The 17572-nt window shown below is 35.9% G+C and overlaps 7 non-coding genes across 7 annotated transcripts; 4 read left to right on the plus strand and 3 right to left on the minus strand.

Annotated features, from left to right (window-relative positions):
- Positions 1–1084: 1084 nt before the first annotated feature.
- TRNAS-GGA (transfer RNA serine (anticodon GGA)) lies at positions 1085–1171 on the minus strand. Its single transcript has one exon. It is a non-coding gene; the product is annotated as a tRNA-Ser (tRNA).
- An 8729-nt stretch (positions 1172–9900) lies between these two features.
- On the plus strand, positions 9901–9974 carry TRNAM-CAU (transfer RNA methionine (anticodon CAU)). Its single transcript has one exon. It is a non-coding gene; the product is annotated as a tRNA-Met (tRNA).
- A 240-nt stretch (positions 9975–10214) lies between these two features.
- Positions 10215–10285, minus strand: TRNAG-GCC (transfer RNA glycine (anticodon GCC)). The gene has a single exon. It is a non-coding gene; the product is annotated as a tRNA-Gly (tRNA).
- Positions 10286–11114: 829 nt separating this feature from the next.
- Positions 11115–11203, plus strand: TRNAS-UGA (transfer RNA serine (anticodon UGA)). Its single transcript has one exon. It is a non-coding gene; the product is annotated as a tRNA-Ser (tRNA).
- A 3743-nt stretch (positions 11204–14946) lies between these two features.
- On the minus strand, positions 14947–15018 carry TRNAT-GGU (transfer RNA threonine (anticodon GGU)). Its single transcript has one exon. It is a non-coding gene; the product is annotated as a tRNA-Thr (tRNA).
- Positions 15019–16430: 1412 nt separating this feature from the next.
- Positions 16431–16513, plus strand: TRNAY-GUA (transfer RNA tyrosine (anticodon GUA)). Its single transcript has one exon. It is a non-coding gene; the product is annotated as a tRNA-Tyr (tRNA).
- Positions 16514–16845: 332 nt separating this feature from the next.
- TRNAD-GUC (transfer RNA aspartic acid (anticodon GUC)) lies at positions 16846–16919 on the plus strand. The gene has a single exon. It is a non-coding gene; the product is annotated as a tRNA-Asp (tRNA).
- The last annotated feature ends 653 nt before the right edge of the window (positions 16920–17572 follow it).

Raw genomic sequence — 17572 nt, forward strand, 5'->3', positions numbered from 1 at the left:
CATGTAAAAAAATGCGTATATATAGATACAATTCCATTTCGTTCTTGTTTCTAATACTTACGTAGATTTTTCTTTGCTTTGTTTATGCTTTAGTTCAGCCTTAATTTAGATTTTTTTCTATGAAATTTCAATAAAATAATAACATAAAGGAGTTTTTATGTCTCGTTACCGAGGACCTCGTTTCAAAAAAATACGCCGTCTGGGGGCTTTACCAGGACTAACTAGTAAAAGGCCTAAATCCGGAAGTGATCTTAAAAACCAATTGCGTTCCGGTAAAAGATCACAATATCGTATTCGTTTAGAAGAAAAACAAAAATTGCGCTTTCATTATGGTTTGACAGAGCGCCAATTACTTAGATATGTGCATATCGCTGGAAAAGCCAAAGGATCAACAGGACAGGTTTTACTACAACTACTTGAGATGCGTTTGGATAACATCCTTTTTCGATTGGGCATGGCTTCGACTATTCCTGCAGCCAGACAATTAGTTAACCATAGACATGTTTTAGTTAATGGTCGTATAGTAGATATACCAAGTTATCGTTGCAAACCCCAGGATATTATTTCAACAAAGGATAATCAAAGATCAAAAGCTCTGATTCAAAATAATATTTCTTCATCCCCCCATGAGGAAGTACCAAAACATTTGACTCTTGATTCAATCGAGAATAAAGGATTAGTAAACCAAATAATAGATAGTAAGTGGCTCGGTTTGAAAATAAATGAGCTCTTAGTTGTAGAATATTATTCTCGTCAGACTTAAACAAACAAAAATCACAAGGAAAGGCTTGGATAATTTTGTCCCCTTTTCGGAGAGAGAAAAATAGCTAAGGGAAATCCAAGTTTAAGCTAAGGTCTTTTTGATCTAGATTTTTCCTAATTCTGTATTACAAGAATCAGGAGTAAAATTTTCATTCCTTTTTCGCGTTTTTTGGTATTTTTATACTACAGTAATTGGGAATAGAAAATATCATCTTTCATCTCAAATAAAGGTAGAAATCTAATAGAGGAGAAATAAAGGTATAAATCATTATTTAATAAATTGTGTTAAGTAGCCGTGGTAAATTAAGTGAAGGTAGAGAAAAGGAAAGAGAGGGATTCGAACCCTCGGTAAACAAAAGCCTACATAGCAGTTCCAATGCTACGCCTTCAACCACTCGGCCATCTCTCCTACATAACATAATCTTATTATTGACCACAAACCGACTGAATAGCGAGTAATTCCTATTTTTGCAGTATAGGTATAGCCAATCCATTCTAATGATGGAAATAGAAAAACTTTTCCACACATAAAATACTCAAAAAAAAAAACAGTCAATAGATTTTTAGAATTAAGGAAAAGGGGATAGACATTACAATTTGGTAAGACGAAAATATTTTTTTATTATATATATATATAATATATATATTAGACTGAATAATACCAATGACTTAACCTCAACTAAATCAACTGACTGAAGTATCGCTATTTTAGACTATGGTTAGATTTAGACTATGGTTCTATTGTAAAAAACGCTTTTTCGAGTCAACCCCTGATGTCTCAATGGCAACTCCTCTAATTATCTACCCCATGGATCTATTACAAATGGATGAATTCTTCCGTAAGTTTTTCTATTTCGACTTTATAGTGTATTAGACACATTATAAAAACAAACAGGTGAATAGAGAATATTTCTTTTTTTCTCTTTTCTTTGAATCATGATGAAATAAAACTTCTTAACTTAAGTTCTCAGAATCTGGAGTGGAGGAATATAAAGCTCTTGATTCTTTAAATTAAAAACTTAGTTAAATTAAACGGGTCATACATAGTTCTATTCATTGAGATACTGCCAAATTTAGATGAAATTACAATTATAGTAAATCTTATCTCGCCCGACAAAGGGCACAATTTGAGTGTAAAGTCTAGTCTATCTTTTTAGAATTAGTCTGTTTTTATGTTATTTCGTACTGTACAATTCACTTGTTTGTTAGATCATTTGCCTTAAGGTAAATGAGAAGAATTGTAGAATGGGTTGCTAATTATGCCTAGATCTCGGATAAATGGAAATTTTATTGATAAGACCTTTTCAATTGTAGCCAATATCTTATTACGAGTAATTCCGACAACTTCAGGAGAAAAAGAAGCATTTACCTATTACAGAGATGGTGCGATTTGATTTTTTTTTTTAGCTATCAGTCTTACTAGAAAGAGACATTTCTGGGGTTCAAGATAGAAAGAAAATATTTTATGTAAATAAACCTACCCTTCGTGAAGGTGAAGTTAATCTTGGAGAGAAAACAATGCCTTCTGTCGTGTATCCTCGATTGATGCGGCCTCAGATGCTTGAATCGTTGATTTGAGTATTGAGCGAAAGGTTATACCTATAGATATTGCAATGGCAGGCAGGTCAATTCTAGTTTACATTACATTAGTAGTATGAATGGGTGGCATAGGGGAAGAAGCACTACACTTAGAAATCAACAACGCGAAAACTTTGTTATAAATGACCCCTTTTACTTACTTATCGGTATCGGGACTAATCAAAAAAATGGTTGGGACAACAAACATCCATCTCGTTTGTATTTTGGATACCCATATAACCATCGAAGATCGTTGAAGTGACTAATTCCTGAAAATGGGGCGTTAGGGACAAAGAAATTGTTGGAGTTACCTTTTCTATCTAACTAACACTTATATGATTGTTGGTAATATAAAAACCTCTTGCAGGAAGGATGGCTAGAGATTTCTTGTAAAAATACCAGTCCCTATCAGTTCATAAAAAAGGATATTTTGATTTATAGATCCCACGGATTATTCCTTTTAAGAGTATGCACAGAAAGGAGGAGCCGTATGAGGTGAAAATCTCACGTACGGTTCTGGAACGGGGATTCTTTGAATAGAATGACAACCGTAACGGATGTCGGCTCAATCTGAAGGAAATTATGCGGAAGCTTTACAAAATTATTATGAAGCTATGCGACCAGAAATTGATCCTTATGATCGAAGTTATATACTCTATAATATAGGCCTTATACACACAAGTAATGGGGAGCATACAAAAGCTTTGGAATATTATTTTCGGGCACTAGAACGCAATCCATTCTTACCACAAGCATTTAATAATATGGCCGTGATCTGTCATTACGTGCGACTATCTCCACTATAGAAAGAAAGAAAAAAGGATCAAATCGGCTAGTAAATCAAAGAGAAATACTAGAAAAAGAAATAGGCTTTCTACATAGGCATCGTTGAAAGCAACGATTTTTATAAGCTGTAGCAAAGAAAGAGATTTCAGGGGAACAAAATAAATACCAACATAATATGAAGCCTATATACTCTTTCTATGGATAAAGGATCCAATTGATAAAAGAAGCACCGTAAAGATCCATTAGCAAGGTTCTCAGTTAATAAAATAAAAACTGCTTATTTATCTTACATGATGAGATAACATGATGAGATAAAAAATTAGGAATCAACTTATGTAATAGAGTTGATCCACTAAGGTATTGAGCAGCGGTGTAGCATCAGATCCCAAAGATAGTAAGTCTTTTTTCTTATATATACTCTAGAAGAAATAGAAGAAAGTCTTTTTCCAAAATTCTATATAAATTTCATCTATGAAACCGAGATAGTTACCTTTCAGAAAAATATAACGATATGGGAAATACCATACCTAACCTATATTTCATTCTTCTGAAGGTGGGAGAAAAGATAAAACTAATTTAATGATTTAAATTAGAGTTTGAAACTTATGTCAGTAATTTCTTCTGTTTACCCCCCCCCAAAAAAAGGGATAAATTTATCAGAAATTTCATTCAGTTAAGTTAGATAGGGTAGAGTAAGATGCAACGTCCGTCTAAATAACTGATTGCTGAGCCGTATGAGGTAGGAAACTCTCAAGTACGGTTCTAAGGAAAGGAATTGATTTACCTATTCCGACCGTGGAGAACAGGCCATTCGACAGGGTGATTCTGAAATTGCAGAGGCTTGGTCCGATCAAGCTGCTGAGTATTGGAAACAAGCTATAGCGCTTACTCCAGGTAATTATATTGAAGCACAAAATTGGTTGAAGATAACGAGACGGTTCGAATAATACCACTCTCCCTTTTTAATTCATCACAATAGGTTTGTTGCGTCCTGCAAATGGTTATTAAATAAATAAAATCAAATAACAGTATTCTCGCCCTGATAAAGATCCAATCAAGAAATTTCATTATATCCCTTCCTTTTGTAACAAAAAAATTATATTGAGTTTTTTATCGTGTCATATATATAGGGTAGCAAGAAGGATGTAGGAATCGAGTAGAGTAGAGACTATAGCTAAAAAGAGACTAGAGACTTTTAGTCATTTTTAAAGTTAACTAAATCTATAAATAGAGATAAAGACAAGATATTGGAATGATCCTGATGGTATTAATTATCAATGAGGTTATGTTTTGATTTCTAATTAAAGTAGTTCTAATTAGAGTAGAGTAATTAAACTATTTCATTTCTTATATGCATCCACTTGGATGCATATGACACTTACCTATTTATATAGGATAGGAATGCGCGAGATTATAAAAAAAAGCGTTTTTTCGTGAGACCTGGAAAGTGGTTAAAGATTTAAAAAGGTCCGTTGAGCACCTAATCGCTATGTCATAATAGATCCGAACACTTGCCCCGAATTGACTTCAATATCATAATTGCTCTAGTGAATAACTAAAAAAATAAATAGATAGATGGTAAGTAAGAAAAAGGGAACTAATCATAAATATCTATCTCTCAGAGGTTCACTAAAAACTTGACTGTTGGCAGGTCTCTTTGTATGTGTTGTCCGGAAAGAGGAGGACTCAATGATTATTAGTTCGCCGGAACCAGAAGTTAAAATTTTGGTGGATAGGAATCCCGTAAAAACGTCTTTTGAGCAATGGGCCAAACCCGGCCATTTCTCAAGAACAATAGCCAAGGGCCCTGAAACTACCACTTGGATCTGGAACCTACATGCTGATGCTCACGATTTTGATAGTCATACCAATGATTTGGAGGAGATCTCTCGAAAAGTATTTAGTGCTCATTTCGGTCAACTCTCCATTATCTTTCTTTGGCTGAGTGGCATGTACTTCCATGGCGCTCGTTTTTCTAATTATGAAGCATGGCTAAGTGATCCAACTCACATTGCACCTAGTGCCCAGGTGGTTTGGCCAATAGTGGGTCAAGAAATATTAAATGGTGATGTGGGCGGCGGTTTCCGAGGAATACAAATAACCTCTGGGTTTTTTCAGCTTTGGCGCGCATCTGGAATAACTAGTGAATTACAACTATATTGTACTGCAATTGGTGCATTGGTCTTTTCAGCATTAATGCTTTTTGCGGGTTGGTTCCATTATCACAAAGCTGCCCCAAAACTGGCTTGGTTCCAAGATGTAGAATCTATGTTGAATCACCACTTAGCGGGGTTACTAGGACTTGGTTCTCTCTCTTGGGCGGGACACCAAATTCATGTATCTTTGCCGATTAACCAATTTCTTAATGCTGGAGTAGATCCTAAGGAGATACCACTTCCTCATGAATTTATCTTGAATCGGGATCTTTTGGCTCAGCTTTATCCTAGTTTTGCTGAGGGAGCAACTCCATTTTTTACCTTGAATTGGTCAAAATACTCAGATTTTCTGAGTTTTCGTGGAGGATTAGATCCAGTAACAGGAGGTCTATGGCTGAGCGATATTGCACACCATCATTTAGCCATTGCTATTCTTTTCCTGATAGCTGGTCATATGTATAGGACCAACTGGGGTATTGGTCATGGCTTGAAAGACATTTTAGAGGCTCATAAAGGTCCATTTACCGGTCAGGGCCATAAAGGTCTTTATGAAATCCTAACAACGTCATGGCATGCTCAATTAGCTATTAACCTGGCTATGTTAGGCTCTTTAACCATTATTGTAGCTCACCACATGTACGCCATGCCCCCTTATCCATACCTAGCTACTGACTATGGTACACAACTTTCATTGTTCACACATCATATGTGGATTGGTGGATTTCTCATAGTTGGAGCTGCTGCACATGCAGCCATTTTTATGGTAAGAGACTACGATCCAACTACTCGATACAACGATCTATTAGATCGTGTCCTTAGACACCGTGATGCAATCATATCACATCTGAACTGGGTCTGTATATTTCTAGGTTTTCACAGTTTCGGCTTGTATATTCATAATGATACCATGAGTGCTTTAGGGCGTCCTCAAGATATGTTTTCAGATACCGCTATACAATTACAACCCATCTTTGCACAATGGATACAAAATACCCATGCTTTAGCACCTGGTACAACCGCTCCTGGTGCAACAGCAAGTACGAGCTTAACTTGGGGGGGAGGTGACTTAGTAGCAGTAGGCGGAAAAGTAGCTTTATTACCTATTCCGTTAGGTACCGCAGACTTTTTGGTTCATCACATTCATGCATTTACGATCCATGTGACTGTATTGATACTACTAAAAGGTGTTCTATTTGCTCGTAGCTCCCGTTTAATACCTGATAAAGCAAATCTTGGTTTTCGTTTCCCTTGTGATGGTCCTGGAAGAGGGGGTACATGTCAAGTATCCGCATGGGATCATGTTTTCTTAGGTCTATTCTGGATGTACAATTCGATTTCGATAGTCATTTTCCATTTCAGTTGGAAAATGCAATCGGATGTTTGGGGCACTGTAAGTGATCAAGGGGTCGTAACTCATATCACAGGCGGAAACTTTGCACAGAGTTCCACTACTATTAATGGCTGGCTTCGAGACTTTTTATGGGCACAGGCAGTTCAAGTAATTCAGTCTTATGGTTCTTCATTATCTGCATATGGTCTTTTCTTCTTAGGTGCTCATTTTGTATGGGCTTTCAGCTTAATGTTTCTATTCAGTGGTCGTGGTTATTGGCAAGAACTTATTGAATCTATTGTTTGGGCACATAACAAATTAAAAGTTGCTCCTGCTACTCAGCCTAGAGCCTTGAGTATTATACAAGGACGTGCTGTAGGAGTAACCCATTACCTTCTGGGTGGAATTGCCACAACATGGGCATTCTTCTTAGCAAGAATTATTTCAGTAGGATAATGGCTAGGAGGATTTGAAAGGCATTATGGCAGTAAGATTTCCAAGGTTTAGCCAAGGTTTAGCTCAGGACCCCACTACTCGTCGTATTTGGTTTGGTATTGCTACCGCGCATGACTTCGAGAGTCATGATGATATTACTGAGGAACGTCTTTATCAGAACATTTTTGCTTCTCACTTTGGTCAGTTAGCAATAATCTTTCTGTGGACGTCCGGAAATTTGTTTCACGTAGCTTGGCAAGGAAACTTTGAGTTATGGGGAAAGGACCCTTTACATGTAAGACCCATTGCTCATGCAATTTGGGATCCTCATTTTGGTCAACCGGCTGTAGAAGCCTTTACTAGAGGAGGTGCTCTCGGCCCAGTTAACATTGCTTATTCTGGTGTTTATCAGTGGTGGTATACAATCGGATTACGCACCAACGAGGATCTTTATACTGGAGCTCTTTTTCTATTATTTCTTTCTGCTATCTCTTTAATAGCAGGTTGGTTACACCTACAACCTAAATGGAAACCAAGTGTTTCGTGGTTCAAAAATGCCGAATCTCGTCTTAATCATCATTTGTCAGGACTTTTCGGAGTAAGTTCCTTGGCTTGGGCAGGACATTTAGTTCATGTAGCAATTCCTGCATCGAGGGGGCAATATGTCAGATGGAATAATTTCTTAGATGTATTACCATATCCGCAAGGGTTGGGCCCACTTTTTACAGGTCAATGGAATCTTTATGCCCAAAACCCGGATTCTAGTAGTCATTTATTTGGTACCTCCGAAGGAGCGGGAACGGCTATTTTAACTCTTCTTGGTGGATTCCATCCACAAACCCAAAGTTTATGGCTAACTGATATGGCTCATCATCATTTAGCTATTGCATTTATTTTTCTGATTGCTGGGCATATGTATAGAACTAACTTTGGGATTGGGCATAGTATAAAAGATCTTTTAGAAGCGCATAACCCACCGGGAGGTCGATTAGGACGTGGTCATAAAGGTCTTTATGACACAATCAATAATTCCCTTCATTTTCAATTAGGTCTTGCTCTAGCTTCTTTAGGTGTTATTACTTCTTTAGTAGCTCAACACATGTACGCCTTACCTGCTTATGCATTTATAGCCCAAGACTTTACTACTCAAGCTGCGTTATATACTCATCACCAATACATCGCAGGGTTCATCATGACAGGAGCATTTGCTCATGGAGCTATATTCTTCATTAGAGATTATAATCCGGAACAGAATGAAGATAATGTATTGGCAAGAATGTTAGCCCATAAAGAAGCGATCATATCTCATTTAAGTTGGGCCAGCTTGTTTTTAGGATTCCATACTTTAGGCCTTTATGTTCATAACGACGTGATGCTTGCCTTTGGTACTCCGGAAAAACAAATCTTAATTGAACCTATATTTGCCCAATGGATACAATCCGCTCATGGTAAGACTTCATATGGTTTTGATGTACTCTTATCTTCAACGACTGGCCCCGCATTTAATGCCGGTAAAAGCATATGGTTACCTGGCTGGTTGAATGCTGTTAATGAGAGTAGTAATTCACTCTTCTTAACGATAGGTCCTGGAGATTTCTTGGTTCATCATGCTATTGCTCTAGGTTTGCATACAACTACCTTGATTTTAGTAAAAGGTGCTTTAGATGCACGTGGTTCTAAATTAATGCCGGATAAAAAGGATTTCGGTTATAGTTTTCCTTGCGACGGCCCGGGACGAGGTGGTACTTGTGATATTTCGGCTTGGGACGCTTTTTATTTGGCAGTTTTCTGGATGTTAAATACCATTGGATGGGTTACTTTTTATTGGCATTGGAAACACATTACACTATGGCAAGGTAATGTTTCACAATTTAATGAATCCTCCACTTATTTGATGGGATGGTTAAGAGATTATCTATGGTTAAACTCTTCACAACTTATCAACGGATATAACCCTTTTGGTATGAATAGTTTATCGGTTTGGGCCTGGATGTTCTTATTTGGACATCTTGTCTGGGCTACTGGCTTTATGTTTTTAATTTCCTGGCGCGGTTATTGGCAGGAATTAATTGAAACTTTAGCATGGGCTCATGAGCGCACACCTTTAGCAAATTTGATTCGATGGAGAGATAAACCAGTGGCCCTTTCTATTGTCCAAGCAAGATTGGTCGGATTGGCCCATTTTTCTGTAGGTTATATATTCACTTATGCGGCTTTCTTGATTGCCTCTACATCAGGAAAATTTGGTTAATTTAGTTATTCGTTTTATGTCCTGTATTGTATCGTCAAGAATTTCATTCCTTTTATTTTGATGAATAAGGGGAAGCCCCCTTATTATATTTCTACATCTAAGATCCGAACTATATTTTTGATAATAAAATAATAGGAACTGAAAATTATGGCAAGAAAAAGTTTGATTCAGAGGGAGAGCAAGAGACAGAAATTGGAGCAGAAATATCATTTGATTCGTCAATCCTTAAAAAAAGAAATAAGCCAAATTCCGTCGTTGAGTGAAAAATGGGAAATTCATGGAAAATTGCAATCCCTACCACGTAATAGTGCACCCACACGGCTTCATCGACGTTGTTTTTTGACGGGACGACCTAGGGGTAACTATCGACACTTTGGACTATCCGGACACATACTTCGAGAAATGGTTAATACATGTTTGTTACCGGGCGCTACAAGGTCTAGTTGGTAAGGATAAAAATACCGTTCACTTTTGTTTTTATAAATCTCTATGATCCATGATCATGGAGTGGCCCCTCTTTACCATTCTGTATAAATGGACTATTCTAATTATATAGATATGGTAAAGGGGCGTATATTCTTTTTGTCCACTTAGTTCTTCAACGCGGAGTAGAGCAGTTTGGTAGCTCGCAAGGCTCATAACCTTGAGGTCACGGGTTCAAATCCTGTCTCCGCAACATTGTTTTTTGATCAAATCAAAATAGATAAAAGAAATATACATATCTAGATAATCTCACTATTTTCTTATTTTAGGTGTGGTATTATTCTAGTATCTAGTTCTTAATAAGCTTTTTGTTTTTGGATGGTAGGTTTTGTTTTTCGATTGGCGGGTAGATAAAGAAACAGAATCATCTAACGACGACACTCTAGTAGTAAACTAGACTAAATTAGTAATCATAGTAAATGACTTCCCCATGGGCGGATAGCGGGAATCGAACCCGCGACTTCTCCTTGGCAAGGAGAAATTTTACCATTAAACCATATCCGCTTTTTTGATACGCACACATATGTCCACACATATATGACATATATGATATATCATATATGCGTTTGGATCATATTTGTGCAGGACCTGATACTATTTCTTCTTCTTCTTTCAGGAAGATTCCGATTCCAAAAAACCGATAGATACGATAAAATAAGTAATCAAAAAATGATATCAACGATATGATTGAAAATAAAACAAAAGAAATATCTTTCTTTTTGTTTTCAAACTTTAATTCAAATCTATCTCAAAAGAAGAATTTTATTAGAAGTAGCTGTGTTTTGGATGGAAGAAATGCCGGAGAAAAAGTTCAAGAGATGAGAGAATTGAGGATAGCTACCAAAAAAACTAATCCAATCCATAATGAAGTAGCAGAAAATACAATATTTTTGTTACTTGACCAACCATCAGAAGAAGCAAATACAACAGGTACACTAATCAGTAAGACTGATGAAGTCGCAATTAATGCAAAAACAGCCAATTGGAAAGCAATAGTCATGCTTGTAATCCTCCAAGCTACCAACAAATAAACTATACCATTTGATCCCTTATTTAGTTAAAATTTTGAGAAAATGCATCATGGCGGGATTTAACCATGAATCAATTCATTCATTAAAAGTTATTACCACTTTATTTAGTATTTGATTTAGTTTACTATATATTTAACTAACAAATAGATATACTAGATCCTGTATATACCTATCAATATACACATAGATACATACAAATGAATACATATATAGACCCTATCTAGAATGTCACTTTAACAGGGTAGTGTATCAATTCATATGGCCATGTTCTATTTGTAGAAATAAAATAGAAATTGTCTTTTGGAGAGATGGCCGAGTGGTTGATAGCTCCGGTCTTGAAAACCGGTATAGTTCTAAAGAACTATCGAGGGTTCGAATCCCTCTCTCTCCTTTTTCTTGTTGAATCTTTTTTTATTGGCCTAATATACTGTTATAAATTGTTCTGGCTCGGCTATCCTACGTCTAGCCGAGCCAGAACAAAAAAAGATATATAAATCAAAAAATATCAATTCAATTAATTAAGAGGGGTCATGAATAGAACAGGTTCCAATTCACGATCGATTCCCTTTTCAAATCCTGCTGCAGCTGCACGGGCTCTTCCCGCATGCCACAAATGACCCACAAAAAAGAAGAAGCCTAGAACAAAATGAGAAGTAGCTAACCAACTTCTAGGAGATACATAATTGACTGCATTGATTTCGGTAGCTACGCCACCCACGGAATTTAAAGAACCTAGAGGAGCGTGAGTCATATATTCCGCTGAACGGCGTTCTTGCCAAGGTTGTATGTCTTTTTTCAGCCTGCTCAAGTCCAACCCATTTGGACCTCTTAGAGGTTCTAACCAAGGAGCTCGTAGATCCCAAAAACGCATGGTTTCCCCTCCAAAAATGATCTCTCCAGTTGGGGAACGCATTAGATATTTACCTAAACCAGTAGGTCCTTGAGCGGAGCCCACATTAGCCCCAAGGCGTTGGTCTCTAACTAGAAAAGTAAAAGCTTGAGCTTGAGAAGCTTCTGGTCCGGTTGGACCATAAAATTCACTAGGGTAAGCAGTATTATTGAACCAGACAAAACAACAAGCTATAAAACCAAATACAGATAAAGCAGCTAAACTATAAGACAAGTAAGCCTCTCCAGACCAGACAAATGCGCGGCGAGCCCACGCAAAAGGCTTGGTTAAGATATGCCAAATTCCACCAAGTATACAAGTGAAACCTAACCATACATGTCCGCCAATTATATCTTCTAAATCGTCCACACTAACAATCCAACCTTCTCCTCCAAAAGGAGATTTTAGTAAATAACCAAATATAACACTTGGGCTAAGGGTCAAGTTGGTAATTTTTCTTACATCTCCCCCTCCTGGAGCCCAGGTATCATATACACCACCAAAATAAACAGCTTTGAATACTAAAAGAAAAGCACCTAGACCTAACAAAATTAAGTGAATACCTAAAATTGTGGTCATTTTATTTCTATCTTTCCATACATAACCAAAGAATGGAAAAGATTCTTCAAGAGTTTCAGGTCCCAGAAGCGCATGATAAATGCCGCCAAAGCCTAAGACTGCAGAGGAAATTAAGTGAAGTACTCCAGACACAAAGTATGGAAAAGTATCTATAACTTCTCCTCCCGGACCTACCCCCCAACCTAAAGTAGCTAGATGGGGAAGTAAAATCAATCCTTGTTCATACATCGGCTTTTCCGGTACGAAATGAGCCACTTCAAATAGGTTCATTGCTCCGGCCCAAAATACAATTAATCCGGCATGGGCTACGTGAGCTCCAAGTAGTTTACCGGACAAATTGATAAGTCTGGCATTACCGGCCCACCAAGCAAAACCGGTGGTTTCTTGGTCACGACCTGCTAAAGCTAAAGTTCCATTAAAGAGCGTTTCCACGTGGTAGAACCTCCTCAGGGAATATAAGATTTTCATGAGGCTGATCCTGAGCCGCCATCCAAGCACGAATACCTTCATTTAATAGAATATTTTTGGTGTAGAAAGTCTCAAATTCAGGATCTTCTGCTGCACGGATTTCTTGGGAAACGAAGTCATAGGCACGTAGGTTCAGAGCCAGACCGACTACTCCAAGAGCACTCATCCATAAACCAGTTACTGGTACAAATAACATAAAGAAATGTAACCAACGTTTGTTGGAAAAAGCAACCCCAAAGATTTGGGACCAGAAGCGGTTAGCAGTTACCATTGAATAAGTCTCTTCAGCCTGAGTTGGGTTAAAAGCACGGAATGTATTTGCACCGTCACCGTCTTCGAATAAAGTATTTTCTACAGTAGCACCATGAATAGCGCATAGCAAAGCAGCGCCTAATACTCCAGCAACTCCCATCATATGAAATGGATTCAACGTCCAATTATGAAACCCTTGGAAGAAAAGGATGAATCTAAAGATTGCTGCTACACCAAAACTAGGTGCAAAGAACCAACCAGACTGACCCAGTGGATAAATCAAGAATACAGAAACAAAAACTGCAATTGGACCGGAAAAAGCGATTGCGTTATAAGGTCGCAATTGAACAGATCGAGCAAGTTCAAATTGACGTAACATGAAACCTATTAGCCCAAAAGCCCCATGAAGAGCAACAAAAGTCCACAGACCACCCAATTGACACCAACGAGTAAAATCTCCTTGAGCTTCTGGTCCCCACAGAAGCAATAAAGAGTGAGCTAAACTATTCGCAGGAGTAGAAACTGCAGCAGTTAAAAAATTGCAACCTTCCAAATAGGAACTCGCCAATCCATGGGTATACCATGAAGTGACAAAAGTTGTACCTGTGAACCAACCGCCTACGGCGAAATAGGCACAAGGAAATAGCAATAGGCCGGACCAACCCACAAAAACGAAACGGTCCCTACGTAACCAGTCATCCATAATATCAAATAAATCATTTTCTTCTTTGGTAAATCTACCAAGGGCTATAGTCATAGTGATCCTCCTATTTAACTACTTCAACCATTTTCGAACACCTCATCTCATTTTATTTCCAGGGTATATCATATTTCGATTTTATATAGACGATACCAAGAATCGCCCAATACCCCTTCGAATGGGTTTCGAAGATACAAACTCTTCCTTTAGTAGACTACTAATAGTAGACTACAAATTAGTAGACTACAAACCGACCTAGGTAAATCCATCAGTTAGTTTGATTTGATTAGTCTTTACTATTACTTTTTTTTCTTAAAAACAACAATTTTGAACTGAACCCCGAATTGTCCTCTAACTCGAATGCAGAGTACTTTTTTAGCGGGCCTAACCAAGAAAAAAAGAAACTTCGAATATGTATCTTTTGACTTTACCTTTACTCGTTAGATCAAAAAATATCGTATTGTAGTTTTTTTTTCTCCTAAATCTAAATTAAATTTGAAATACTAAACTCAATATTAAATAAAGGTAAACTAGAAATGAAAACCCCCTTATTGTATTTGTTCTCTATTGACTTGGCTCAAAAAAAATATCTTATTTTGTAATCAAAGAAAGAGATTGAAAAATTTATTAGTGAAATAAAGTTTTCTTTTTGGGGAAAAGGAATAGCAAATTATTCCTATGGAGCATCCAGTAAAAAGAAGATGAAAACGGGAGATATCGACAAATTCTTGGATGGTTAAAGTTAAAAAAAAAAGTCAAAAAAAAAGAGTCCGCTTTTAGAATTTCATCTCTATAGAATTTGAATATCAGAATAGCCAATATAGTCATGATTCAACGTGTCAGGTCCACTTATTTTTTTTTGTTACTTTAACTATGGCTTTGATTGGGAGACTGTAGAGATTAGGAAGACTTTGGTTTGGTGATTAATATCTAATAGATCAGAGATCTAGAATAGCAATGTCCTAGGGTTAGGACGAAAAATAGATCTAAAAAAGCAAAGGAAGTCTGGTAACAATTATTAGATCAATAGAGGATCGACTCCTCCTCCCCTAAAAGGTTTAAAGATTTTTTATTATCTAAAATATAGTGAACAACTTTATAACTAGGTTTTAATCATAACTAGAACTATTCATGATAAAAGGTGTTTTATGTTTCTAATATGGTTATCTTTTTCACAAATATCAACAAGATCCATCTATTATACTCTCCCCTAAAAAATGAAGATTCAAATTTGGGTCAAAAAAAAAGCCCCTTATCGGATTTGAACCGATGACTTACGCCTTACCATGGCGTTACTCTACCACTGAGTTAAAAGGGCTTAAAACTCACTAAATTCTCAATTTTCCATTATGAGTCTACCGCGGGTATATATGTCCATATATTACATCTACATATAGATGTATAGGAACTTATGCAGGAACAAGAAATTATATAGATTTAAAACTAAAGGGTTGAAGTCCTAAGTCAAGTCTAGCAGAAAGTTCGTCAAAAACCTTACCAATAAACTAAAGTGAATTGTTTCAATGTTACTTTAGCTATTGTATTTGATCTATTGTCTTTGCTTTTGAGGGATCATGAGAACAATATTGAATTAATTCCTACATATACAAATCTTACAGAGATGTATGAGATCAAATCGTATTTTATTTAAAGAAATCTATTAGGGTAAATTAAATTCAATAACTAAAATTTCTATACTTTTGATCTTCGATCAATCACTACTTCAACTAATTTGATATACTACTTTTTTTATTTGTTAATCTACTAATATTTTTGAATATTTTTTCTTTTTTTTTTTATTTAATATATTAATTAAATTCTATAATATTAGATAAATATATTAATATATAAATAATAGAATATATTATAGAAACATATTAATACATATGATTTTAAGACATATTTCTTTAATAGAAAAAACATATATCTTACTTAATATTTATCTATTCTGAATTTTTATATTCATGTAAGGACTTTTATATTAATTAAAAGTTGAATATTATAATTGAGTTTAATATTAAATTAAAAGAAAAGAAATTTATAATTCATTTTTTTATTATGACTTTTACTAAACTTATCTAGCTTATTAGCTAGCTTAATATAAACTTAATTTAATATCGTCTAGTTCATTAAAGAGAATAGGTAGGGAACTTTCCTATTATCTTTTCCTATTATATTTAGTCTAACTAAATAAATAATGAATATTGAACCGAACCTAATTAGATTATATAAGGAAAGAATTCTCAAATAATAAAATCTCAAATTTGACCTATTAAATAAGTCTACACTATTGTATTATATAGTATATATGACTATATTATATGAGTATAATAAATAGATCATAGCGGATGACACATTTATGACCTCCTACCTAGAGGGTCGGTCGGGAATCATCAAAGTTGAAAAGCTCTTTATAATCAGACCAGTACTTACATTTTTACAATTACTAGGTCCTTTTTGTATATTTTTCCATTTTTTTAGATTCTATTTATTGTATTGACAATTCCAAAAAACTGATCATATTATGATCATAGTATGATGGTGGTCGGGCGGATATGCCCCTATCGTCTAGCGGTTCAGGACATCTCTCTTTCAAGGAGGCAGCGGGGATTCGAATTCCCCTAGGGGTAGGGTACTGGGAAAGTAAGTTCATCGTGGCTTAGTAATAATTGAGAAGCCCATATCCATATCAATTATCTATTATATATGTATATGATATGGATTCTTCCTGGGTCGATGCCCGAGTGGTTAATGGGGACGGACTGTAAATTCGTTGGCAATTGTCTACGCTGGTTCAAATCCAGCTCGGCCCAAAAGTTTGCCTTTCCGCTTTCTTTTGAGTATGACATCACCTTTTTCTAGAAATACCTGATATGTATGTAAGAATAAATAAAAGTCTAATTTGTGTTCTTTTTTATCATTATTATATTAAAAATAACTAATAAATATTAAAGCAATAGTAATTATTACAGGTTACTATTTAACCAGTGTTATGATTACTATATGAATCACTAGATATAGTATAGGCTATATCTAGTCTAGCTGGATATCCCTATAGCATTCGTGTTTATGTTATAATACAGCAAATAGAGTGTTCTTAGGAAACCCTAAGAATAGACAGAATAGACATACTGTCCAGCCTGCTGGGATTGTAGTTCAATTGGTCAGAGCACCGCCCTGTCAAGGCGGAAGCTGCGGGTTCGAGCCCCGTCAGTCCCGAACTAAGATCCGACGACCCGATAAATCTTTGAATTTCTGTCTGTATTGTTCCCGACGCACAAGGATAAAACGGGGAGCAACATATAATTCTAGGTAGGCATCTTTCTCTCTTTTTTTGTTTTAATGTTCGATTTAGTATCACACAAATAGAACAATTTATACTTACTAGCCATTAACAATTTCAGAACAAGGAGACATATCTATGTGGATTGGGACAATTGAATTGGTGGTATCACTCTATTTATTAGTTTGATGGATACTCTAAAGGAAAGGTCTGACATGACGTTTTCGATTGCTCTTAATCCATGAAATATATTAGAGTATTAATATTTTTATAGAGTATTAATATTTTTAGTAGGATAGGAGTACACATATAAGGAGTCTATATATGGTATTTATTGCATGATACCTAATGATCTTACCAAAATCAGCTTGACAGAGAATTTTTCATCTACAAAAAAATGATATATATTAAGTTATAATTAGTAGTTTATTATTATTAAATAAGTTATTAGTATTATATTAATTGTATTATATTAATGACTTTTTTTCTTGCACTTCTACTGTTTGTTTGGATGGCCAATGGAATACCGGTCGGTCATATGATATCTCATGAGCTAATTAATGGGAGAAATCTAACAAAAAAAAATGAA

This window comes from Wolffia australiana, chromosome 5 (assembly GCF_029677425.1).
Source record: "Wolffia australiana isolate 7733 chromosome 5, ASM2967742v1".
NCBI lineage: Eukaryota > Viridiplantae > Streptophyta > Magnoliopsida > Alismatales > Araceae > Wolffia > Wolffia australiana.